Source organism: Sander lucioperca, chromosome 3 (assembly GCF_008315115.2).
Source record: "Sander lucioperca isolate FBNREF2018 chromosome 3, SLUC_FBN_1.2, whole genome shotgun sequence".
Taxonomy (NCBI): Eukaryota; Metazoa; Chordata; class Actinopteri; order Perciformes; family Percidae; genus Sander; species Sander lucioperca.
In genome coordinates, this window is record NC_050175.1 from 25,892,379 (window position 1) to 25,920,348 (window position 27,970).

A 27,970-nucleotide genomic window follows, 5' to 3' on the forward strand; every position below is an offset into this window, starting at 1 on the left:
TTGGGTAATGTGTGTGGACGTGTGTTAGGTCAGAATATAGCTAGGCTGACCTGAGCTCTCCACTCCAGCTTACATTCCTTTTTCATTAATGCTCATTCTCTGCCTCCAGACGCCCTTTAACTGCAGCTGAGGAAGACATGACAGAGGAAAAAAGATGAAGACACTCTACCATGAAAGATCAACATCCAAATTATACATACTATGCAAAACTTGTCTTGAGTACAAGTCTTTGACATTTGACATGCTTATCGGTCAAGGTATGAGACTGAAAGCATTAAGTGTTTCAAGTATTTAATATAATACAATTTGATTTGAAATTTTTTTACTGTAAATTCTTATTTATACTACACACTATAATACTATAACTCTGTGCACAAACTATCTGATTTGTTAAAAATGATATCTAACTTGGCGAGAGTAAACTCTAGAAAGTTGGGATGCTCTAGTCAAACGGGGGACAATTGTAGTTGACTGACATTTATTAAGTAACAGTTGAGCATCAGAAAAAATCAATCATGACATACTTGTCATGTATCTTTCGGCTTCTAGCGCCCAGCAAATGGTTTGGGTCTGCAATAGCATGGTATAGACTAATGAAGCTAAAAGGATGGTTTTAAGATAGATCATAACAGCTTTTGGAAGACTATTTTTTGGATGTATCAGAACAGAAATTTGCATCTATTATAATTGTGATAATCTGTCATTCCTGTAGAAAATAAAAAAAAAAACTAAATATCCAGACTAATGGAGAAGGCCACAGCGCCCTATGTAGCTACAGTACTGGTCATAGCCATTCTATGTCATTAAGTTGAATATAGGCTATAAGTACACTTCATCAACGGTTGTGTGATTTACACTACTGAAATATCAGACAAGCTGCCATTGAGCAGAAGAGTTTGCATCTATAGTATGTACACAATTTGACAATGAAACAATCATAATTTGCATGGAAGCACTCAATTGGACAACCACTGACCGTCCACCTAGCGTATCTTCGTGGGTGGCCACAATTTACAACTGAAAGGTTAAAAAATTGAAATGCCACGGTAGAATTGTACAGACCAAACTATTTATATTTAAAATAACTTAGTTCCAGCGTTATTAGACTGGGGAAAACATGATATCTAATTTTATAAATCACTGTACAAAACCAGCAAGACCTATAAGGACATTCTTTAAATGTTTAAGGATGATTTGTTCTTTGGTGCTGTTAATGCCTAAACACTGCAGAGTCACAGTAAATAATTATGTCATGGGTATTAATGCTGCAATACAGCAAACGGACGGTACCATTATAGTTCAGATTAAATCACGAGCTAGATGTTGATGGAGATGCTGAGTTAAAGGTAACCCTGTAGAGTTTCATTATAAACAAACATGTCGTCTTTTGTATTTGACATTTTACACCAAAACACATTGTATAATGGCGTTTTTCCATTACATGGTACCTGCTCGACTCACCTCGACTCTACTCGCCTTTTTTGTTTTTCCATTATGAAAAAAGTACCTGGTACTAGCTAACAGGTACTTTTTTTAGTATCACCTCCGTTGAGGTTCCAAGCGAGCTGAGGCGATACCAAAAGGTGACGTGAAAACCTGCAGACTACTGACTGGTCAGAGAGAATTGTCACTAAACACTGCGTCATCATTGCTAGCGACAGACGGGGGTGTCCTGAATGAACCCGCTGCCTCCTGTCTTCTGGCTGTGGCAGAACAAAAACAACACACCTTCGACGTTCTGTGTGTGTGTCGCGTTAGGTCATGGCAGTTTCCTGCGGCGTCGCTATGACAACCAGCCACGCTCACCTCACGCATGAGGCGGTACTAAATCTGCAATGGAAAATGGAGGACGGGGCACCGCGGCCGAGTCGAGCCGAGGTGAGCAGAGCTGGTACTAGCAGTGGGTAAGCGCCATAAGTATCCTTGAGGCCTAACAAATATGCTGACTTTAATTCCTACTGAAGACACATTACCCCCACCAACTCTTACAGGCCTTTTCAGTCTGTAGAATGTTTATCACATTTTTCTCATGCTTATTTGGTGCATATGCATATCTATAGTAGAAAGACAAATTACAAAATAAGGGGATCCACTTATCAAAACATTGTTCTACAGTACCACTAGTGGTCAAAAACTCCACATGGTGTCTTTAATATGAAACAGACTGAAATTAAGACCAGAAACAATTAACTGTCAGCAGCACCTGGAGATTTGAGTATGAGTGAGTGAGTATCTGAGTGGGTAAGAAGTGAGTGAAAATTGTGCAGGATCGTTACGGTCAATGACATCTGGAGGAGCGGTATGGAGACAGAGAAAATAAGCTTAGATTTGTGGAGTAGCTAAGGCAGCACTGTCAATATCCAGAAGACACCTCAGGCTCTGATTGAACAACACAAACAGAGTCTGCCCCGAGGCTTAGCAACAGGTGACACAGACGCTATCAATGAACACAGTCACTGATTCTGATTGGTCAGTGCTTTTTTCTCGAGGGAAGGTGGCAGAAGCAGAATTTTTTTTCTTGAAAATATTTGGGAAACCCCAGGCATCAATCATTAGAATGCTGGGTTTGTCTTGCCTGTCAATGTGAATAAGTGCCTGTTGGTCATACAGAACATGTTTATCTGTTGACTCAGTGGACACACATCCTTGCCTTCATGTCTGTGAGGTACACTTTTGTTCTGTGCAACATTTGTGTACTTACATGCATCAAGAAATGAATGTAAATGCCATGTTTGCATTTTTGTCTTATTAGTCCTTATTATACATACACACATCTTTACAAGCTGCATTATTCTAGGTCAGATGGCACCAGCAAAACCACATTCAATCAATTTGAAGCAATGCTGTGATGGAAATTATTTCAAACATGCTACTCAAAATGCTATTCTGTTCACAATGCATTGATAGGAATGGGCGTATGAAGAATGATGAGTCTGAGGCCTGCTGGAAAACCACGAGCCTAGCAGTGAGCACTATACCTGACTCTGGAGCTCCTGGGCCTGATGAGCTCTGAACTGCTTTTGGTATTGCTGCATGCGACTCTGTTCCTCCAGAGATCTATTCTAGACGACTCTCCTGCAGTTCAGGCAGTGACTGAGTGATCCTTGCTCCTGGATGTCCAGCTATTGAACCACAAAAGGAGGCAGGGCAGCGAGGAGGACAAAAATCAATCCAGCACACAGAGCCTATCCTCTCTGCGCAGCCAACCTGCTCACTCTGTAGCTGAGGCTGAGATGAACCATGTTTCCCATCCTCCTGAGCAGATACTCAGAAATAAATCCGGCCAGAGTCCTGTCCCTCAATAGCAGGCCTCATATCTGCCTTTATCTGCTAATTCTGTGTGTCAGGAAGACTGCTGAAGATAAAGCTCGATTTTCTTGAAACCAAATTATTCAAAACAAATGTTTCGCATTTGAACACTAAAATCACAAACAATGCACTTACACTGATTACAAAACAGTAAGTCTTTTTTTTTTTTTTTTAAATACCAGTTGATCCGTAACTCTGTGTTGATAATGACATTCAAAAAAATGTTTTAATCCATAAGACTTTCAGGTTTAGTTAGAATTTCATAGTTCTTGTTAATAAAAGTAATTACAAATAAATCACTTTACAAAATCTTCATTATAACTATAAGAACAGGTAATCAATAAATAAAAATGAAAAACTAAAAGTGACAAATTTACATGTAATAACCAATACCACGAAAGTTAATTAATTAATGTTTTATAGAAAAATAAAGGTAATACTGAAGTAGTGCAGCTATAGAATACAGAGCAATGTAGCTATGATGATCTAGCGAACGGTGAGATAAAGCGTTCTTGCAAAACTGGCAACAAACATTTGCCTGCCCATTAAGTGCGGCAACAATAATAAACAGGCCACTAATTAATACTACCTCGCTGTGCTAAATCACAAGAGGGGAAGGGATGAAGGGGGAGAGAGAGAGAGCCAAAGACGGTGAGAGAGAGAGGAAGAGGAGGGGGCTTAGGAGAAATAAAGGGAGGACAGTAAGAGCAAGACAAACAGACCTAGCTCCTGGTTCATTAGGACGGAGGCTTTAATCCGGTGTGCCTGATGCTGCTGCTGTGTCGTCGTTGCAAAAGGAATTAGAACCAGACAAGATGGAGACCCAAACAAGAACCAGGACAAACCATTATTTAACCATCTGCATACAGGCTGGCAAATACTCCACAAATCAACAAAAAACAAGATTAGAGTAGGCAGTCATTTCCACTCCTGCCCTGTTCAAAGCATCTCATCTCCATGTCCATTTTTGCTTCTCGGAATAAGTCAAACAAAAGAGGCTGGCGGTTATTCCTGAATTAAAAATACAGATTATGCATAAATCCATTTCACGGAATCGCTTAAAACGTGTCTCATCCCTTAGCACTCGCTTTCTGTATGCGATCCACACCGATAACCCTGGTCTTGCTTTCTTTCTCTCACAATCGCTCCCTCTCTCTCTATTCTCCCCTCCTAAACTGATCAATACTTCATTTAAATCATGACATTAGCACACTACTACTGGAAAAAGAGGGCGAGAACAAATACAAATGAGCTTCTTGTTACACAGTAACTGATGTTGAATGTCAGAGAATTGTAAGATTTCTTCAAAATATAATGTGAAAAACATAGACAGAAATATATGCAGAGCTCCTGAGCCTCACACTGATCAATACACATTTAAATCCAGGCTGAGGAGAGCTATCACAATACCTCGTCTCATCAGAAAAAGGCAAACATGCTATCCCAATTATCATCTCAAATGACTAGTGTCGACATAACACAAGTTGGATTCTGATAGAGGCATATTTCATATTTATTCAGCATAATTTTTTACATTAGCACCTGAGCGCATAATTGCCTAATATATATGCACACTCACACTTTTATCTATTCACATAATTCACAATAAGCGCAATCAATACTGCCCTCTCCATACTCTGCTCCATGCTCATAAAGTGCGTCTGTATTAGATCATATAATAAGCCGTTCAGAAAACCACAAATGACACCGGCTAATTTCCTGGCGCTCACTGAAATTGTGAACGAGAGTAACTGGCTAATCTTCCTGTTCGTCATTAAACCCGGATATTTACCTGAGCAGCCTGAGAGTCACGGGCCCGGTGAGGGATCAACACATCTCTTTGGAGTCTCTGGATGGTCTCATTGTGCTGAGATAACTGAGAAGAAGCCGATCAGGTCAGGTTTTCTCCATTCCGAACATGGGTGAACAGAGGCGAGGACAGGAGAAAAGAGAGAAGAGAGAGGGGCAGACCGTAAGCCCAACACTAGGTGGGAAGTGGTGGAAATACAGCCAAAGTCGATCACTCGGGGGAACATGCACTTACATATAGTCTGGCGCCAATGTCGACCAATGAGCAATTAGGCAGACAAGACTAAAGTTATTGATCGGGGGTTCAGGCTCTTTTCTCAGGGCTAACTAGCCTGCCTGAGGTTGTGTGATGGCTGCTACAGCTGTGGACTGCAATACAAGGAAATGCAGTACAAGGAGAAGTGGGAGGAAGGGTCTTTCTCTCCTCAGGCCTTGAGCTCTTGAGTTGGGCACTGGACATTATCATTTCGGCTGCTATTGATTGCCACAGGCTTAATACACCTTCATATAATGCAGTCAGTCACAGAAGAAAAGGCACTTAGGAGAATGCAAACATCCAATCAAATACATTATGGAAAGCAAACAGCCTTGGCAAAGCATCAATGACAGTAAATATGAGTTTTTTGTTTCCAATTTACAGGATAATGAGAGAGATTAGTGTCAGGGAACAACTTGAAAAAAATGAAGTTATGTAATATCTAAGGTGCCAACAAGTTTAAATGAAGTTTACAATTTAAATAGTGAGGGTCATGACCAGTGTTGTAGTACTCTAGACTGGTCTTGAGACCAAGACCGGTCTTGTCTCGATCTCGGATAAAGAGGACTCGGGATTTTATCGGTCAAGACCACAACTTCAGGGATATCACTAAACTGCCTGTGTATCGTCTGATTTATGTGTTAACATCATTAGTGTGATTGGATGTAAAACATCCTGCTTCAAATGCAACCAATAACTTGACTCATTTCTAGTTTGAAATGTGTTACTGTTAACCCCCGTTCCCCACCCCCCTTAACACGCAATCCCAAAGTGAATGTAGGTGACAGGAGAAGAAGCTCTGGCTGTCTGGGAGATGTCAGCCAAATCGTCGGTAATAACATTTTATTTATTACATTTTATCCATTATATTTTTTTAAAGAGTTTATTTGCAAAACAACGTCTAAAAGAAAACACACAGCAGTGTGTAAATTCTGCTAACCGACACAGCTGGGACCACCTAAAAATTTTATCAGCACTTAGCAAGGAAGCATTTAGAAAGTTAAACTAAGTGTAAGTGATGCTAGCGAAGCTAGCTTGCTAAAGTTATCAATCTGCCTCTGTACAAAAACTCTTCAGAAATCTCTTCACCCCTCACCCAAAGTGATTTAGCGAATATTAGCTATACATATTAGCTAGTTGTGTATATACTATATGTTTCAGTTGTTTGGTCTGGTTTTGGTCTTGTCTCGGTCTCGATACACTCTGGTCTTGGTAATGACTTGATCTCGGTTTAGGTGGTCTTGACTACAACACTGGTCATGACAAGCTGCCATCTATAGATTTAGCTTCAAATTATAAACATTATATTTCTGTAATTCAACCACTTGAGGGTGACACCGCAAACGCAAATGCTTTTGCTAGACTACAAATATGCTTTAGAGTTACCAGAAGGCCAGTTCTTTCAGTTTTCATCAATGCAAACCATTTCCCCTTGCTTCCAAGATTTAAGCTACGCTAAGCTAAACATACAAGGCCATCTCTGTGCTTGATTCAGACGTTGAAAAGAAGACAAAAGAAGACATTGTTATTCATAGTTAGTAAATATATATATTTTTAAATCTTTCTTTGTATTTGGCTTAGCTGCATTTATCTAACACAATATCAATATCACAACATAGGATAGAGACACACAAACCAGCTGCTTTGGCTTCTTGTATTGGAGGTTTGGCTTGTTAGAGAATATAAACCAAGCTGAGCTTGGTTAACAATGGCTAGGTTAGCTAGCTAATAGCTAATAAGGACAAATAGCTTTTGGAAAAGAAGATCAGTTATTCTTTTTTTAAATAAGCCATTGGTTGGTTTTTTTTCCTACGGCAATACAGTACGTGCAAATCAATCATTAACATGCTCATTTGGGGGTCACCAAATCCATCAAAGCAGAAATTCTTCTGACTGAACACCTTCAAGAGTTGCACAGTAGCATGTATAGAAAAAAAATGCTTACTAATTGTGCAAAATCAGTCACGTGCAGCTTGCATACACAACAGTGTACTATAGCATCTGTTCTTTCATAGCATTCTGCATGTGGATGTGCTGTGCTGATCAAATGCCTGCCATGATCCATCTAATGAAAAGAACTAAACATCATTTAACCTTTAAGGGAGGTTTGACAGGGCAAAGTAAAAAATATATTTAATAATTCCTTCCTGGTTTCCTTCTTGAAACCAGAGATAAAGGATTTATATAACAGAGCCGGTCTGACAAAGGTAGACCTTTTCTTAATTATTTCATAGTCACGTATTATTAGATGTTCCCATTATTTTGATTCATTTCTGCACATGCAAAGGACATATTTAAATTCCAATTCATCAAACACAGACATTTAAGAAAGAGACGCTTCTAGGAGGTGAAAAAAAGAGTTGCAATTACAAAATATCTCCAGCCCTTGGGCACATTAAACGGTAACAATTAAAGTGTTTATTATGAGGAGAATGCAGAGAATGTTCTACATACATGCAAAAATGAGAAAATGAATGAACAAGCATTATATGCAGAGGCAGTGTTCTCTCCTTTTGCTGTGTCTTGTGCCTTTATATGCAGTCCTTTGTTGTGTTTTGTAAATAAATTCTGATATTTTAAAGGTGAGAGGCATGAGAATGAAAGGGCACAAAAAAAACTCTGAGGCGATTGCTCATTCCTCACAGCTTTCATTGCCTCTGCATCAGAAGGACACCTTTAATATTTGGACTTTCCACGTCACTCTAGGCTAAATCCCTAGCAACCACCATAGCAACATACTCTGAGTTCAACGTGAAATGCATGGCAAGTTCCTTGCTGCCACCAGCCAGTGAACAAAAAGGGGAGAGAAAAATAATCAGAAGAGACAGATATGCTTGAAAGACCAAAATTGAGTGGAGCTGAGAAGACATAAAAACACATCACAGAAATGCTCTATCAATAATCACACGTGCTTGTGTCTGTCTGTGTGTGTGTGTGTGTGTGTGTGTGTGTATGTGTGTGTGTGTGTGTGTGTGTGTGTGTGTGACATATGCCAAACAAATCACAGAACAAACTATAAACCCTACACATGAGACAACATATGTGTAATGCAGACAAAGAACCTTAGGCCAGTGGGTATCCTGTTCACATACTGTATGGCAGAGATACATAGCTATTACAGATTTTCCTATTGTACTGCCTCTTTTTGATCAGAGAACCAAATCTCATCTAACCTGATGCGCCAGATGGTTTGTTACAGAACCATCTGAGAAGCAGTCATTGGAAACTGTTTGGAAAAGGGCAGGCCCTTTCAAAAATACCCGGCAAGTGATTGAGTGAATCATCTGTCTATCACGTCCGCCAGCGTCTAGCTAACATGGTTAATCTTGCTAACATGGTCAACAGTGCTAACGCAGCTAGCAGGATTACTCACCGAGGGGTGTTGGGGAGGCGTGATGTTTTCTGCAGTGAGGCCGTTTATGTGGGGAGACGGCTCAATGCTTGCTAACATTATTAGCTGACACAACATGACTAACAGTGCTAACATCTAAACCAACTAAAAGCATCAGAATGTTCAGGGAGGAAAAACTCTTGAGGCCATATAAAATGAATGCCCTTTATTGATAAAATAAGGCGGCTGTTGGTGGTGCTGCCTTCCCCCGAAAGCAGCAGCACAAGCCGGCATAAAACCCAAGGTGGGAATGGGTGAGCAGGTCCAGGATGGCAAGTGACGGTGGCGGTTCTATTCCTGGAGCTCTAGCGGTGCTGCCGAACCCGCTGACTGCACCCTGACTGCTGCTGCGGGCGGAGATGAGAGCCCAGCTGCTCTGAGGCTTTACGGCTGGCTTCCAGCCCAGCTATCATTTCCTGAATGTTTGTCCCTAAAAGTGACTCCAAGAGAGGGCGGTTCATTACAGGGAGGACAGACCGAGCGTAGGGTGTCCGTGTACCACCTGAGCAGCACACATCGACCGGCAGTAGCCAATGGCAAAGGATGACATTTGATCTCAGCTGGCATCAGCTTGGTTCTTCTATGGGTGTGGGAGTTTAGTTTTTAGTTTATTTTTATTTGGACTCAAAGTTGAATGGTTTTCTTTCCCTGTCTGTTGGCCCCTATTGTGAGTCAGCAGTAATGAAATGTAGGCACCCGATTAACGTACTGTTTCTTTGAATCTTTCCTCGTTGGAAGTTCCCAAATTCCGAGTACAATGGAATGCAGCACAAATGGCAGTGACAAGCTCCACCTGGGCAGGAAAGTTGCCCCAGACACTATATTATAGTATTACTTGACAAAGCAGCAAATACAAGCGCTTGCATCAGTGGGTCATATGTTTAATAACCATTGTTTTAACTCACTCTTTGATAGATAGGAACTTACCAGACAGTTAACTGGATGTAAATCTTACGGGCTACAACTTTAAAGTCAGATTTCTGACTTTAAACTCAGAATTCAAATACATTTTTTACATGTGTCCCTAATCCTTTTCTGTACAATTAGGCGCTAGATAGCTTAATAAATGTATTTTTTTTACACAGATAAAAAAAACTATATGGCATCATTTATTGTCAACACTTCAGTAAACACACTCAATAACCAAACCAACAAATATTATTGTATGCACTTATTATTCTTGTAATGGCCCAAGAAAAACATCACAGTATCATGGTATAAACAAACATGAATTACATGACAAAATATGGCTAAAAACTCTGCTTCCATTTAATACTCACACAGTGACTTTATGTTAGTCTCAAGACCAATGTACAGACATGTAGTTGAATGTGACAAAGGTAACAGCTAGTTAGTGCTGACAACAAATTTGTCTCACATTGCCAGACCTACCTCCACAGAGCTGCCGAGGAAGGTCTGGCTAGTCGACACAACATTCCTGGATAGGAGAAAAACGTGCTCTGGTTTATTGGCATTTCTTTAAACCAATCACAATCTTCCTGAGTAACGCTAAGCGCCGGACGCAGCAACGGTGCCTTTGCAAAATAGCCTCGGGAAGAAACTTGTTTTGGTGGAACGTGCACGCAGGGAGGGGAGCTCTGGAAATAAAATGGCTGTCTACAGTAGTGTGTGATGAGAATTTTACTCAACAAAAAAAAAGATAAATAAAATTTGATTGTCAGGTCTAGCTCGGAGGATGTTTCCCGAATCAACCGGAGTTTAGAATGCCAACACAAAGAAAGCGGAAGGTGAAGGACATCCGGCCGAAAACAAGGGACATCCGGCAGAACCTCCGGCAGAACCTCCGGCAGCACCGGAACGATCCCGTAAATGAAACGTCGTCAATATAGACTAGCAACAAATAGAAGCTATAAATTCAACCATATTGTGGTAAAAATGTGAGTGTTTGAAACAGATACGGGTGGACAGTGGGGAAGTGAATTATGCTGCAGGAGTGGTTTGAGATGTTTGTATGGATGTTGAAGTCTATTGTAACAGTTGTGAATTCAAACTAACTAAACAATAACTGTCATCCTTAGAGCCAATATTCAAGCCCACAGAGGTAGAGTGTTTGATTGTGTTTTTGTGTGTTGTATCCCTTTTAAAACACTGAGAGAAGATAAACCCAACTGCCGTCCATGAGTATTTATTGCCAGTCAGGGCAAAAATACACACACTAAGGTGCTCTGAGTAGCTATTAAACAAGTGTGGAGGTGACCTCTGGTTTCAAGCGGCTGTATCTCTGACAGCCAAAGCTGCAAAGGCCATCCTAAATGGATTTCTGGAAGTTTCATTTAGGAAAATAAAAGTGGAAAGTAATTCAGAGGCAAGGCTGTGTGAGAGAAAGCTCTGTATGGATCATACAGTGGGCTGCTGGAGTGCTTACAAATTCCTTCTTTCTCTATGGAGGACCTGACTGATGACCATGGTTCAAAATCAAGCCTTAGCAAAAGAAATTAGGACACACTATTGCGAAAAATATTTTACAGCTTTGCTGTGCATTTACAACAGCTGGAGGGACATATTCTGTACATGGAAGTGTGGGTGTGTGTGAATGTCTACATGGTATCCTTATGGCTAACTTAATAAATCACCTTTCTCATTGTGTCACATTACATCTTCAACAACTGCAACAGATATTCAGCTCAACAACATGAGTAGCAGTGGTTACTGGCAGCTGCACTCTGAAGATGGCTAGCTGTTACAGTAAATTCATTTGTACACACACAGTCACACATTATGGGTTAAAGGGATTAAAAAAAGCAGTGTACATTAAAAATGAAATTTTGAAAACATCCTTTACCCTACCCTTTAAAGCGACAGGGGCTTTCAGTGGGGAGCCGTCAGGGCCCTCTAGGCCCTCAGAGAGGTCCTAAGATATTCTATTAAATAATATTTAAAAAGTCATCAGTTGTAATTTTATTTTGTCAATTCATAATTTAACAATCAACTTTTAAACAAAAGGTTTTTTTTGAAAATAAACCCTTCAAAACTGCCTACTCAGTTTGTGTTGGAATGTGAAAAATAAATGAATTATCAACCTCAGAATTTTTTTGCCAATGCTGTTGCTAGGAAGCTAGACCTGGGCAATATATCGATATTATATCGATATCGTGATATGAGACTAGATATCGTCTTAGATTTTGGATATCGTAATATCGTAATATGGCATAAGTGTTGTCTTTTCCTGGTTTTAAAGGCTGCATTACAGTAACTTTATGACATTTTCTGAACTTACCAGACTGTTGTAACTGTTCTATTATTTGCCTTTACCCACTCAGTCATTATATCCACATTACTGATGATTATTTATCAAAAATCTCATTGTGTAAATATTTTGTGAAAGTACCAATAGTCAACACTACAGTATCGTTGCGGTATCGATATTTGGTCAAAAATATTGTGATTTTTGATTTTCTCCATATCGCCCAGCCCTACTTTCAGCTCTGTGATTGGTGGTCCAGCAATAAATTTACAGAGGGCCAAGCAATAGTTTTCAATGAGAGAGTAATTTCAAATGACAGACAAATTGACCAATCATATCTGCACTTTAAATGGTCTGGCTTTGTTATCGCTAACTTTATTCCGCCCGCTGTGGGCACAAGCATAGACATATGTACACAAGCTAGCACTGCTGATAAACTAGGCTAGCTAACGTTAGCCAGCCTGCTGGTTCATGATGGAAGCCAGGAGTAACGTTGCTGTTGCTGCTGAGGAGGACCAAAGCTATGAGAAGGACATTGTTGCAAATTTATTATCAACGCTGTTTTTAAGATGAACTTTTAATGAAAAGGTGGAGTCGGCAAAGAAAGACCTACATCTTAATATGAAAATCCGAAGCTTTTGAGATGCATTTCGACTTCAGCTAGCCAGCTATTCTGGCTGCTGCTGCCATTGTTTTGTATATGTTAAGGTTTATTAGGGAAAACTTTCATCATGAAAATGAATCAATCTGTAAATGTAATGTTACCAACATTATGCACATTTACTGTAATTCTGCATAATAACCGTTTCCCAAATAAACCGTAACATACATACATTATATATTTAATTGGCCGCTATGCTAATCTAATATTATTATTATTATAATTATTAAAAATATTGCATGTTTGTGGTGGTGGGTTTCAAAATACAGTAATCACTGTTTACTGTCCATGGTTTACTGTCCATGGTTTAAGTGTCTGTTGCTGATGGTCACTTAGCTGTATGCGCGCTGTCATGATGTGTAGCCACATGAAATGCAGTTGGTTTTGTGTGGTAGGAGGGGGTCGCTGTCATGCGTTTTGCACCCCCGGTTGTCACCATATTCTGCTGAAGTGCACACACATACACACAGTGTGATAATGCGATTATTTGTAAAGAGGATTTGCATTTTGCTTTCAAAATCAGCTGTTTTTTGTTTTGGTGATAATACTCGCTCTCTCCCTGCTGTTTGCTCGTTGCATTGTTAAGGCTGGACTAGCGTTTTTTTTTTTATTTTTGTTTCTGAGCTGGAATTGTTATACATAATATTTGCAGTACTATAAGAGAGAGAGAGAGAGAGAGAGAGAGAGAGAGAGAGAGAGAGAGACACAATAAGCTAGGCTGGTAGTTTGCTTTTTTTTCCCGAAAAGGTAAGGGGGGTCAGAGGGCCAAGGTTTAAGAGTCACAGTTCGCTACTGGGCTTTGTGCAGCAAAAGCAGAGGAAGGCTCAAAAGCAGGGCCTGAATCAGCTAGATTGCATCCGATCTTAAATGCAATTTATAAACCTCACAAAGGAGGATTATGCTCACAGGATTATTTTCAACAACAATGCAGCACCCGCGGCCAATTACAAACAGACACACATGCTATTCATGCAAACGCTAACCCTCTCAAGCACACAACGGCTTTTGAACACACATTATGTGCACTAGCATTGTTGAGTATCTATTGAAGTGACCACTGCTATATTCATTTCACTATGACAGTGACTTAACATCATCTGTAATGCACATATAGTACAGCACCAGTAACTCAATCAGCTCCTGTGAACTTTGCAGACGAATAGAAATGTTTGCCTTGCTCCAACATTTGATCTCAAGCCCCCGACAGGGATCTCAAACTGTCTGCAGGCAAATGAGAGCTGTCTGGTATTTCTCAGGGCAATGCTAAATCAAATTAGTGAAAGCAATGTTAATTTCAAGCAGCATTTCATTAAAAAGGAAAAGATAATCAGAAACAAAGACTCCATGTCCTTCTGACTAATCTAATAATGCTTCGTCTGTTTGCTTTAATCGCATTTAACGATTAAGAAGCATAGACGGGGCTAAGTCATGTAGACAGAGGGATCTCATAATCTGCCTGTCATGGCCACCATCTGATTTCCTGCTATTCGTCACAGTATTGATGGAGCGATGGGCGGGTGGTGTGTCAACCCTCAGCTGATGTCTTGAGAGGTGCACTAGCCCCAGAATGGGACTGCTCGTCTTCAGAAGAGGGGGTTCAGATATCACCTTACCTTAAAGAGTTGCAGTACTGAACTGGGGGCACTGGCAGACATGGCTATTAGATCTGAGTCCTGGGGCCTGAATGCTAAAAGTATAATCTTCTTCGGTTTTCTTCGAGTTTTGGGACAGAGCCAGAGATCAGGAAACATCTGTGTAATGTTAAGTTCAGTCATGTCAGTTTCCCATCTTCCGTTGACAATGGAATCCTACACCGATCGACCAAAAAACTAAACAAAAAAATCAATAATATTCAGCAATGCTATAAAGTAGAACCACCCTGCAATACATTTTATCATTATCAAACATGTTTGTTGACACTCTGTTTGAAATCAAGGGCTGTGTCTATGGTTGTATTGGAAAACATTATATTGTGAGGTATTTCTAATATTTTGTTCCTCTGTGTATTTAAAGGGCAAAAGTTGAGTTAACACCTCTATGATGCAGTCTCAACAAAAAGTTGACATTATTTTCAGTAAGGTAGTTGTCGTAGGGCTGTTCTGTTGGATTACATTATGTTGTAGATGGATTTCTATTTTTCTGGTCATTCATAACATTAAGTTGGTTAAAAGTAATTACACAGAAAAGTATTAATGTGCATTTTTTGGATTCATTCTGCATAACAGTTGAAGATATTGCTTGTTGATATGCTCTATACTACCAAAATCACAGCATATAAGACTGTGTAGCTTTCTTTGAAATTATTAAGATACAATTCACATTCAGAATTGTATTATTTTGGCTGTTGCTGATACTAATTATGTAGTGCAACCTAAAGTTTGGTGATTTTCTAAATTACACTGTATTTAGGAAATCCACAACTTAGCCATATTTCTAACTGTGGTTGATTTGCTCTTTGTATTTTGCTACATAACACGGATTTATGGAGACTATTTATGCAGCTGGGACTGTAAGGGGAAGAGTTTGCTGAATAAGGAATAGAGATGAAAACACGAATGTTGAATAAAAAAAAAAACCCTCATCAGATCCTCCTCCCTTAGAAAACATTAAAATAACTCATTCCTCATCAGTGAGTACGATCACTTGAATGGAATCAATCAATTGTGTTCCGCTTGGCTTTGCTCTTCTTTGCTCTTCGTTTCCAAATCCAATCTCTTCCATGTCATCTCAGAGCACATTTATAAGGGCCCAGCCTCTTGATTATCTCCCTCCCACGCCTCAACTCCCCCGCTGCTGCATGCTCCAATGTATTAAATTAAATGAGGTGTCTGTCCAGGTCACCCTCGCCCCAGCCTCCCACACCCCCCACTCTCACTGCTGGTAATCAAGGGAGAGGACCCCTCCCTGCTGGTTTTGTGCCAGCCAGGCTGCATAAATTAGCATTAATGAGGGCTGGAAAGACCTGCAGTAAAGGAGGGAGGGATGGACTGAAAGGAGCAAAAACAGAATGGGGGAGAGGGAACTGCAGTTACAGCTTCAAACTGAACACCCACCTAAGGTTACATTTCTCTGTCGCCTTACCGTCTTCCTTTTTATACCTATCTTTCCATTCTGTAGCCTAGCTTCTGTCTTTTCACAGGCTATCTCCCACAGACAGGCTCAACAGAGCTCTGAGACGTAAAACAGTGGTGGCTTGGGTTCTGCCATAAATGAATCATAGATGAGGTTGTGTGAACAGTGTTAACATAATCCCATGGCTCAGGCTCAAAAATACTGCAGGGCGCTAACGTCTTTGTTGTTCATCAAATATTGATGCATACATAATTATTTAGGCATAAAGGTGCAGATGGTGAGAATATGTATATACAATTCAGTGGCAGAGGCATTTTTTTGAATTGGCTTTATGAAAGAAAATGTTATTCTGGTGGATCTTATTAGACTTAATTACCTCAGGGATACATACAATTATATTTTCATAATAAAGCGTTGAAAGTGTCATGTGTTTTATATCGACAGTATTTGTGTGTATTCAGTTGGCTGTGATTATGTATGAAAAACTGTCAAAGCAGCATGCAGATGATGTTATTGTTTGCTCCTCTCTTCTATGCTCCCTTATAATCACTGGTGATAGCTACTGCAATTACAGGACACATCATTGCATCACTTCATTCTGTTCCCCAACTTTAATTGCTTAATACAGCCTTTACTGCTGCACTGCTCCCCTACTCTCGGTTTTCCCCGCCATCTCATCATTCCTCCCTACCCCTCCTCCCTTTCTTATCTCTTCCACTGCCACCTCATCTACTACCAAGTTCTTCTTGGTAATTAAAGTTGAACTACATGTAGGCCTCTAGTCTGAGGGCGGCAAATTGGCAGAATCAACCAATAACTACCTAACGTAGTGTTTTCTTTAGTTTTGGCACAGGAGCTAATTGTAATGAGATATCCTGTTAGCGCCTGTGTGAGATTGGAGTCCCAAACACTATACCTTCACCATGGGTGTGGCGTACCCAATATGGGTGTGTTGCAGAAATTCTGCTAACAGTGGGAAAGAAGACTAATGTGTAACAGCAACATTAAAGTTGCAAACAAATACCTTCCATCTTCATGGATGTATTATAAGAACTGGATACAGTGTTCCCTGTTCTTACTTATGAGAGTTGCTCAGTGGCACATGAAGCTATCATGAAGACAAAAATTACCCAGATGATTGGCCCTGCTTCCGCAGTGTGTGGCCCATAGAGCAGACGCACTAGAGACTTCCGCTGGCCGAGCCCAGGGCTCCACAGTGAGAGCGTTTCACTCGCATTTGCGACTAAAAATAGATGTGTGCGAACTGTAAAATGTATTTAGGAGCATATGTGCGAATAACCTAATGTTAGGGTATTTTCACACTTGCCGTTTCACATGAACTACATTACATTTTAGTTTTTGTTGTCTTTCTGTCTTTGTTACTAGAGCACATGATATAGGGTGTCTCAGAGCGGCCACTCTTGGCTCGTCATTGCTGCAGAGGCGACATCTGTCTGCTGTCCCCCGTACACGTAAAGCCGCCTGCACAATATCCACAGTAAAAGCGCTCAGTGCTGGCTGTGCCATTGTTTTATTATGGGGAGAGCGGTGGAGACAGAAGAAGCGCTACCCTTGGTGTCGCGCACCGCTCTGAATTGCTGCCAAGCCCTGCGTTTAAAGCTCATATTATTTCAACTTTGACCTTGTTGCCGTTGATCACTCAAGGTGCAACCAAAGCCAAAAGCAACGATGATATACAGTCACATACATAGGTCACGGAAGGCTTGTATCACGTGGACGTGGCAACAGTTTTGTTGTCTTTACTTAGAATTCCTCATGGGGGCGGCAGAAACTAAGCACTATATCTTTAAGGATGAAATAACTATTTAAAAAAACAATGCACGTCACTGTACAGTGTACACTGCAGAGTTAACGTTAGCTGTTGAACGTAATCATGGGTTAGCCCAGTGCTGTTTAACGTTAACTTTACCTTGTTCAAAACAATTATAACTAAAATAACTTCATGCGCATGTTGAACGATGTTGTAACCTTATAACGTTCTCCACCAAACATTAGCATGACTACTTGTCAACGTAGCACATAACGTTAAGCTGGATCGGTCGATATTGAAATGTATCAATAAATAAGGTCTCTGCTGTATTACTGTGTTGTAAGTGGCATGTAATCGATGACAAAATGATGCTGTGGCAGAAAGCAAGCTGTATTACGGTTACTGTGTATTATTCTTTCTCTGACAAGTACTCTCGAATCATGTGGGTTCCCTTGTTTTGACGGAAGTTAGGGTAACCAGAGGGGTCAAACGCCACTGACAGGCGACTAAATGAAACGTCCTGTGTCATTAAAATAAAATAACAGATTTTTCTGGGTTTGAACATTGTTGGAAACATTTGGGATAGTGTAAGTGCACAACTCAATAAAATAATTAACATAGGTATAGTCGATTTTAGACATTTTAAGGCAGAAATTTTACATATTGTACCTTTAAACCTGTACATGAGCAAATTATTCTGTGGGTTTATGTTCTAGCAGTATGTAAGAAAAAAATGAGCATTGCTGCAAAACAAAAATTGGCCACACTGATCCAGATCAGCCAATTCTAAAACTCCCCTGAGAGTCCCCTGAAACATTCTGACAGTATCAAATAATGTATGCCATATATGGAAGAATCATTAATGGAGGACTAACGGTGCACTACAAACAAACACGGTAGTAGATAAGGATGAATATCTAGACTGAAAGTTTAGAAAACATGCAAACAATTACCAGACATCATGCCATGGGCTGCGCACTGGATCATGGCTGGGCTCCTGTATCGGGCGTTGGCACACAACTTGCATCTTACTTTGGATCATCATTTACTATTTCAAAGTGCACCCACACTTTAGTTTTTTTTCCCCAGACATTTTCAGTTAAAGATTCAAATCCCTGCCACCAAATACTCCTCCATCGTTCACAGATCATGGAAAGTGAAACTTAAATCATGGGGCGGTTAGTTTTATTTACGCAATTAAAAAGATTTATTAAAAGCTTCCTTCTTTTCACATTTTTATTTACAGCATTATATGTTATTTACTGTATATCATAATAGGCTGTATATTAACGTATTGGGAGAAAACGTAAAATGTCTGATATGTAAAATCAGACATTGAGCACCTCCATATAGCCAAAATGGCATGATCCTCGTTTCATAACGCCTCTGCGAAGATTCGACTGTGAGATTAGCAGTCGAATCAGGTTCCTTTGATCGAAGCATCGAATATCCGACTATTCTGGGTCACCCATAATACACACCAGTACATGCTGTACACACATTAGCAATCAGCCGTTATTCAGCTGTACACCTCTCTTGACAGCTTGAGGAGAGGCTGCTCTGAGAGCTCCAGGAAAGGCTGTTATTAAGCTGCAGCCCAGCCTGTGCTTGAACAACCGAGCACAATAAAAATTCCTTTTCTTTAATTAACTTTTATGGCCGGTGAAGAGGACACGCTGACAACTGTCTTGAGCGGTACCACCGATAATTTTTTGCCTTGCACATCTGCGCATGTAGTATAGGTTGTGTATGTGTGTGTATGTGTGTGTGTGTGTGTGTGTGTGTGTGTGTGTGTGTGTGTGGTTGTTTGCACTGCAGCAAACATCACAAAACATGGCCTTTTCCCTTCAATGCCCCTGAGGAAAGAAAGTCAACAGTCACAAATACAACATACAACAATAATTTATATAATTTTAAACAACATATATGGATGTGTTCTATCACTGTTCCCCTATCCATGCAGAAGTGAGCAAATAACACTACCTAATGTAACTAATCACATTTTTTTCCTAAGTGCTCTACCACACTTTGCAGCAAACATTTCTAAAATGTACTGCACAATTATTGCAGCGCATGGTCACACACACACACACACACACACACACACACACACACACACACACACACACACACACACGCACACACACAGTTTGCCAGGGATGACACAAATTGGATCATCTGGAATATAATATAATATAATTTTCTAAAATAGAAATGCATTTCAAGAGCAAAGCAAAGTTTAGCAGCAGCTAGAAAAGTCCTAGCTCCACAGAGATTTCAATTAATGTTGCTCAGTCAGCAGCATAGCAACCTACTTCCTTGTTATTAAAGGTCCAGTGTGTAACGTGTTTAGTTGTTCATTATCATTTAAATCTGTGTTGCCCGTTCACAAACTTGTCCTTTTTCATGAATATTTACCACCACCATCAATTCCAAGTATTCCTATTGGCTTGAAATTTTACATTTGCATTCGCATGAACTAAGGTAGACACTCCATATTCATGCGCCATCTTGAAATGCGTTAAGGGACATACGGGACATACTGCTCCGCCTTTCCCGTTTTCGCTGTCACATGATAAACTCACAGGTGCTGCTAATGCTGCTAATGGGTATCGTAGCTTCCCGGCAAGTTTGAAGAAGGAAACATGGAGGACCACATTTGTCCTCCATGTTTCAGGAACAGGAGTCTTCTTCTTCGCCCAGAAAAAGAAAAAGGATATTGAAAAGAGCAAGAGACCGGCTTTTTGAAGCGTGAAGCTACCGTAGCTGTAATACGTACTTTGAACTGCGTGGTGCGAGAGAGTTGATTGCGATGTATGATCTCAACGCTAGATGGGAGAAATTCCTACACATTGGACCTTTAATAAACAAAGCCAGACTTCTTTTTTTATCATGAATTAAAACACATAGCTGGTGCTGATTGCTGATAGAAACAACTACTCTTCCTGTGCTTAGTTTCATCTCCTGCATCCTGTCTTGCCTGGCATGATAAAAGAAATGTTGTAGGGAGGCGGAAATTGAATCTGTGACAGATTTCAAGGCTGGGCCTGAAAGAAATAAAAACGTTCTGCCCAGTATTTGGAGAAGGTAGAGTTTACACCAACATGTGATATAGTATTTTTCTTTTTAGTTAGTGAATTCAAAAGGATCACCTGTTATGAGTCACTTAACTTTTTAAATATTCTGACTACGACTGTGTCAATATTTTTCTTCCTAGTGTTACTGACATTCTTTGATATACAGCTTCATTAGAAAGTGATGTATAATGTGTTTAGTATTTTTTTTTTTATATATATATATATATATATATATATATATATATATATAAAACACATTCATTGGAGAGGGGTTTGTATGTTAAAATGTGTGACTACAGCAAACCAGATACTATTATACCATATTATACTATATAGATTAGGACAGAAAAGTGCAGTAAGGGGTTGAGATATAATCCGGGTACGTTAAAATGGAACGATATTGGCTAAAATAAAGCCTATCAAATTCCAATCCTTTCCTTACTGTGTTTTGTCCACCTCAACCTATGGTGTTGCAGCGCTGCTACTCTCCTTTGACAGACTACAGTGCGAGCATTTAGCTGCATATGCAAGTGAAAACTAGAGTGTAAGAATGTGAAACTTGGGTGCACCAGGAAGTGACTGTGAGTTCAGAAACTGAGGTTGGAAAAATACACTGATTTGCTAAACTCTGTTGCTAACAAATCTGCAATTTATCCTCTCTCTTCAGACTGATCTCATGAAGTGGCGTATGTATGACACGCCAATTGGTATGCCGTTATTGGCGTGTTATGAAGACGCACACTCGCTTTTCAGCATGTTTATCAACGCCGTTTGTCCTCCATTGACTTAAATTACCTTGCTTTTGCGTGTGAATTGACGCCGTAGCGAGTAGTATGAACACAGGACTTTCACACAGGAGAGTGGGGATCGCGTCCCGCATGTGATGTTTCCTTCATTTTCCGTGTTTGTTGTTTCCTTACCACGTTTTTCTTTTCCTAAATCCAACCCAGTTCTTCTTTTCCTAATCCCAACCGGTTTTTCTTTCCCCCCGGCCTGTGACGTTAAAACCAACCGTAGCCTCGCGATAACACGCCACGTGGCTTTAGAAAGTGGCGTATATGTTTAAGCGAAGTCATGATGCCACGTTGCTCTCTTTCTTATTGCAAACAGCAGTGTCTAAAACACTGCCACTTTCACCAATAAAAATGCTTTCGCTGCCAGCAGGTCATATCAGCTGTCGCTAATTAATGTTGATTCCGTGAGTAACTTGATGACAGGCCAAAATTAAACATGTCAGGTTTGTGTACTCTCTGCAACCCGTGTCAGTAGTCGGCCAAAGATCATTTCTGAGGGAAGAAACGCAACTCTGTTGATGCATCTTCTCTCTGATGATGACATTATGTCAGTTTCAGGAGTCTCATTTCTCCCTGTTTAATGTTCATTATATGATAACATTAATTTAAGCTTATAAACATAATACTTTTTTAATCCGAAACACCAGTATTTAGATTAGGAAGTTCGTTCGATTAAGCTGGCTACAGCTATTATTTCAATGTGACTAAACATATTTAATCAACATTTAGGTAAATATAAGTATTGGCTCAGACTCTGCATCTGTAGACTTTTAATATTGAAGGACATAAAAACAAAACATTGTGGGTTCTTAACACTGTCATAATTCCGCTGTTATCCCTCATCTTTCTTTGAACTGATCTTTTTTACTGCACTTCCATATCAAGAGCTTGACACTCAAAAGCCTGCAGTAAAATCTCTTACCTTACACACTTCTCAGCAACCTTGAGATTACAGACACAAAACACCAGAACCTACATGTTTATAGATTTCCACCTAACACACAACATGAATAATGACAAAACTATTTAACTGGGGTTAATTATAGGCATTCTGGGAGGCCATTAAAAGTGTCCTTGTAATGCAGACTTCAGAAGTTCTGTGGGGGTGGGAGGAAGAGAGGGGCCGAAGTCTTGATTGATGGCCAAGGATGAGCGATTAGAGCTGTGAGCTGCTATAATATCCCCATGGCCGGGCATGCTGCAGGAGCCAACCACAGCACTGTTAACATTTCACTGCATGCCAACATGCTTTACTGCCTTTAAAGGGAGGGAGATGTGCATTTAATACTAAAGCAAGCTGCTGCCAAGTCTCATTACCACAGCCGTCCTAACACGTCACTACATTCATACACCCATCAACAAACACACATCATCCATCCCATGTTATCATATGCACACAGACTTTCCCAGTATATAGTGGGCAAAGCCGCACATGCACAAATACAAATACAGAATCACACAGTACATTCTAGCCCTTTAAAAATGCATTGCATGGGTGACTGGGTACCTCACCTGGTAGAGCAGGCGCCGATATATAGAGGTTTACGCCTTGACGCAGCGGCCACAGGTTCAACTCCGCCCTGCGGCACTCTGCTGCATGTTATTCCCACTCTCTCTCCCCTTTCATGTCTTCAGCTGTCCTATATAAATTGAGGCCAAAAATGCCCAAAAAATTATCTTTAAAAAAATGCAATGCATATCACTTGACTAATATCAAGCCCTCTGAAAACTGGATCAACTATTCCTCGAGCTATGTAGTTATATTTCATAGCTGTTGTGCCTTTCATGTGTACCTGCTGCATGAGCATTTTTTGATTGATATATAACACAGCGCCATTATGTTGTAAAGTAAAAGCCAGGTTATGTAGAGTTAAGGGCTGTCCACAAGAACGAGAACGATAACTATAACAATAAGGATGTCAGCATCCACACTGATGAACAATAACGTTCTGTAAACGGTGGCGCCAAGCACGTCCTGCACGTTCCATGTGTGTCGGAACGCTAAAATTTATATCCCAGTTAATAATAACAAAAACACTTAACACTGATTCCGAGGGTGAGCCCGATTGCATCCCAGATGTCTGTCTTGATAGCGAACATTTTGTTTTAGCAAACAGGAGTGAAGTTTTTTTAACCTCAATGATGATTCTCTCCGCAATGTCATCTGCCATGCTCAATGTGACGTGTTGAATGTGACGCCCTGTAAATTTGGATGTATTTTGATTTGCTGTCAGTGCAGCCACTGTTTTGCCCACTACATGTTATATTAAAATCACATCAACAGTAAGCAAGTATCATTAACATACCTTGAAAATAAGTGTTTGTTATTACAAGACTTTTGAAATCATTATTGAGTCTAGCCACAAAAGCATTTTTGTAAATCATAATGCCAAAGCTTTTAATAGTCTTTGTGACAACGATGCTTTTAAGATTCATAGCAAAATTCCAGGATACAGTTAGTATGCACAATCAAGTGTATACAGGGAGATCAGCAGTCTGTATTGGTGTTATCCCTGGACACAGTTGCATTTAAAGCAATAAGGAACTGTGTAATGAGAGAATGGTGTGCTATTGGCATTGCTCACTGACGAACCTACTATCCCTGAGTTACTTTGGATCAAGGGATTGTGACAGCATGCAACCATCAGGATGAAAAACTACAGACTAAAATGCAGGGGTTGGCACTGCTCCTGAACCCTGTGAATTGTATGAGAGGTGTATGGAGAAATAGAAAGAAATAGAGCAATGACTGCAGGTAAATAGAGAGGAGGTAGAGGAATGAAAGCGAGAGAGAGGGAAAAGGGGTGAGGGATGGAGAAGAGAAATTAGGTTGTTATGTATATTGCTGGCAATTCACACACACACATTCCATCTGAGATCCCATCAGCTGTCAAATTGGGAAAGCGATGGGGATGTGAGAGTGGCAAGAATCTCAACAAGGTCTGAACTTGGCGCACCACTGAGACCTAATCAAAACACAATCACGTTCACTGCCAGAACAGACGCACGCAGGCCCGCACCCATACACTCATTCTCTCCACTCACATTCATACCCAAGCAAATGCCTAGTCACTCCCTCTCTTTTTCACACAAACACCGTTAAACAAATGTACACATAATCATGCACACACTCACAGAAAAACATTAACTTGCAGTCACACATGGGCAAACACATTCTGTCCCATGCAATCACGCTTCGGCCTGTTTCAAACCATTCACTGCTCCAAGGCGGAGAGATGATGTATAAAACTGCCCAGTTAAATACAGGCTCTTATCTCTCGCTTTGACCCGTGACTTGAGTTTATCTCCATTATGCAGTGGTTCATTTCAAAAGCTTCACCTCTGTTGGAGGTTATTGGTATGGAATACACAGACAGGAACTGTGGTTGCCTATAGGGATCAGCCCAAATGCTTCTCCAACTGAGTTTAGCCTTTCTCCCTAATGCCCCGGCCCCCTGACAGGCTATCTGCAGCCTTACAGTAGTCAAGCCCACTCACTCAGGTATGACAGCATCACGGCTGACCAGCTCCCGGTCAGCATTCTCACCGTTAATCCACACAGATAGGTCAAATGCTGACCACTAGCAAATAATTGCTTGCAGTTGGCTCTGCCAAAGCTACTGTAATGTGGGAACAGGTGTCTGAATGTAGAAAGAGTACTTTTCCCTTGAGATTTCTTCAGTTCTGTAAACTAAGAGATTCTCCTGAGTAGATGTCACTGATAAGATTAGGACTTGTATAGTTGGTGCAGTATTTGTGATAATGCTCTATCTTTAACACAAATATTGAATGTTTTTATTTTTTTTTATCTTATCCAGGAGCAAAGAAATCTTACTGTGTGCCAAGTGCACACATGTCTGTTGCTTCATCAGGTAAGAAGTACTGACTTTGAAGCATTTTCCTATTTACTATCTTCCATTGAATTTGGCACCCTTTCCTGAGAGAACAAAGGAGGTGAGTTTCCGAGACTCAGCTGTGTCAAGAGCCCTACCGAATACTCTTGATTTCAGCATCAGGAGAGCAGACAATGGAGAAGCATGCAAAAGATAAACCGATGACATGATAGTGATGTACAACAAACTTGACTTTATAATACAGAAACACCATAAATAAAACAGAATACAGGACACCCTTAAAAAAGCAAACAAATGCACCCTGTGCCTCTTCTTCTCAACATGATTTACATTGCTGTGGTCATACTGATAAGTGGATCTGTCAGATAGTGAAGAAAAGTCAACCCAGTTACAAAAACACTGACAGCTTGTGGGAGGTTTGTGAGTTTAGCACTATTGCTGATGGACATACAGTAAGATGACACTGGAAGTGTTTCACCGAGCAAATCTTTGCCACTAAAAGCAGGGTTAGAGCTTCTGTATAAAGCATTGGTCCATTCATTAATATTGTGCCTGCCAGGCACACAAAGCTCAACTAAAAAAGTATAGGTTTCTACTAAACTCTACTAACAGGTCGTCAGTGTGACATCGGGCCTCCGGGAACAGGCAGTCTGCCAAGCTAAGAGAATAAGCCCCTTCCTGGCGAGTCACTCTGAAGGAAAGGATAAATGCTGGAATCAACAACAAGCTTTAGGGTGTCCTGTGGGGCCAAAGAGCAGACTGGCAACACAAGGGAATGGGAGGAAAGAAGCAAGAATACTTTGTTCAGAGAAAGAACAGTGAATCTTTAGCACATACACACTTAGCTGTCCTTTTGAGTAGGATTATGGGGTGCTACAGTGGAGCTGCAGATGTGCACAGACACACAGACAGAGGCCCAAAGCTTGGTATCAACTTAACACTGACACACCACGCCATGGCTTGAGAGATTACAGGGGGCTAGATGTGCCATTTCTGACATACCGTAAAGTGCAGTGTTGCCATCTTTAACACCCCTCTAACTCCTCATCTCTTTTCCTCTCATCTACTCGTCTCCTTTGCAGTCCCTTTCTGTCAAGTGGCACAGAGGAGAACGAGCTGAATGTCTGTGTCTGCTTACTGGGGCAAGTGAACATTTGAAATGACAGAGGGTGATGTTGGCTTGAGTGCTGGAGAAGATGCCTCAGAGCTAAGTGAAGGACCATTAGGGAGACAGTGATAAGATGCATGCATGTAGACAGGCCTACAGTGTTCACCTTGAACAGTATGGTGTCATCTGCTGAGGAGGGCTATCACACAGTGAGAGCAGAGCATCAAACTCCATCGCAGCTGACAGCAAAATCAAACTGATGCCTACAAACATGCCAAAAGGTGCTGTGACCTCCACACCCTGTTATTATTCATGCATAGTGACTCGCTATTATTTTGATGCCTTCTCACTTCGGTTGGCATTCCTGTATTGGTCAACTAAGCAAAAAGCTTTCAAGAGCTACAGTAACACTGATGACCTGAAGGCTTCTTGTCAAAGGAGAAACTTATATAGGCATTTAGCGATGGATAATGTAAACATCACAGCTTCACAGCTTGTGCTGTGTGTACAGTAACTATAATGTCAGTTATACTATATGTGTGTATGTGTTCGTCTATAGCTTCTGGAATACAGTAAATGTGAATGAGTTGAAATATTGCACAAGCATGTTCCTTATCAGGAAGCTAACCTTGGTCATGTTTGTCCCTCATGGATCAAACACACATTCTCTCTTTCCTGCATCGCCTCTCTTCCCACCAGTGTTTGCAGAGTTGGAAATTTCTTAAATCATGTATGCTGTTAATAACCAGCTCAGTCTCTGTGGTACAGAGCAGTCCTGTTCAAACACAGCTACGCATCTGTGTGTGTGTGTGTGTGTGTGTGTGTGTGTGTGTGTGTGTGTGTGTGTGTGTGTGTGTGTGTGTGCACACACAGCATATTGAAAATGGGACAGTGTTTGGACAGTGAGGTGAAGGTGTATGTATGAATGTGTATGTGATTGCAGTGTGAGTTATCACAGACTAGGCAGAATTGACTGTGATAGTTGAGGGTGGTTATAGGGTGGGCTCCTGTGTCAACACAGGGGAAACCACAGATTTCTTCCCACAGCGTAGGAGCTGAAGGTCACACACTGAACTATCCTGGAAAGCAGAAGGTAGAGGGAACATTGAAGCATATTGTCAAAGCTTAGTTTTGTTTAACTATAACATAATAACTTCTGTATAGTTATAACCATGGTCACAAACGCATACACAACCCAGACCAACAATATTTACACAAACGCATACCATCCATCAGTAAAAGGCAACATTTAAATACAGCAATCAAGGGGAGAAAACAAACAATACAAATGTATGGTGCAATCAACAATTATCTGTAAAAATACTCAGCAATTAGTCCTAATAAGGAAGTGACTTAATGTGGATCTCATCATATTCATTATTGTCATCAACAGCATATCAACATCATCCTGTCCTATTGTGGGTTTTTAGGTATCCTTTATTGTATCTATCTTTATTCTCTTTGTTACCTTGTAACAGTCGGCAAGTCTGTCTGCCTGTGAGCTCACCATATTCAGCCCGTCTATCTATCTGCCTGTTTCTCAACATGGGAGGTGCAAGGAAGAGGCGGGGCATACTCTCAGCAAGAATAACCTTGGCAAAAGTCTGATGATTTGAGGCGAGCAGCAATATCAATAATAATGGAGAAATTAATAAGCTGGTGC

General features: G+C 40.6%; 1 protein-coding gene and 1 long non-coding RNA gene across 3 annotated transcripts in view; both read right to left on the reverse strand.

Annotated features, from left to right (window-relative positions):
* Positions 1–27,970, reverse strand: part of LOC116067762 — a 157,809-nt gene that overhangs the window by 41,998 nt on the left and 87,841 nt on the right. The gene's annotated exons all lie outside the window — the stretch shown is intronic.
* On the reverse strand, positions 1,428–20,657 carry LOC116067764. Its single transcript, XR_004109310.2, has 3 exons — positions 20,646–20,657; positions 17,966–17,969; positions 1,428–1,685 (listed from the first exon to the last, which is right to left on the reverse strand). It is a non-coding gene; the product is annotated as an uncharacterized LOC116067764 (long non-coding RNA).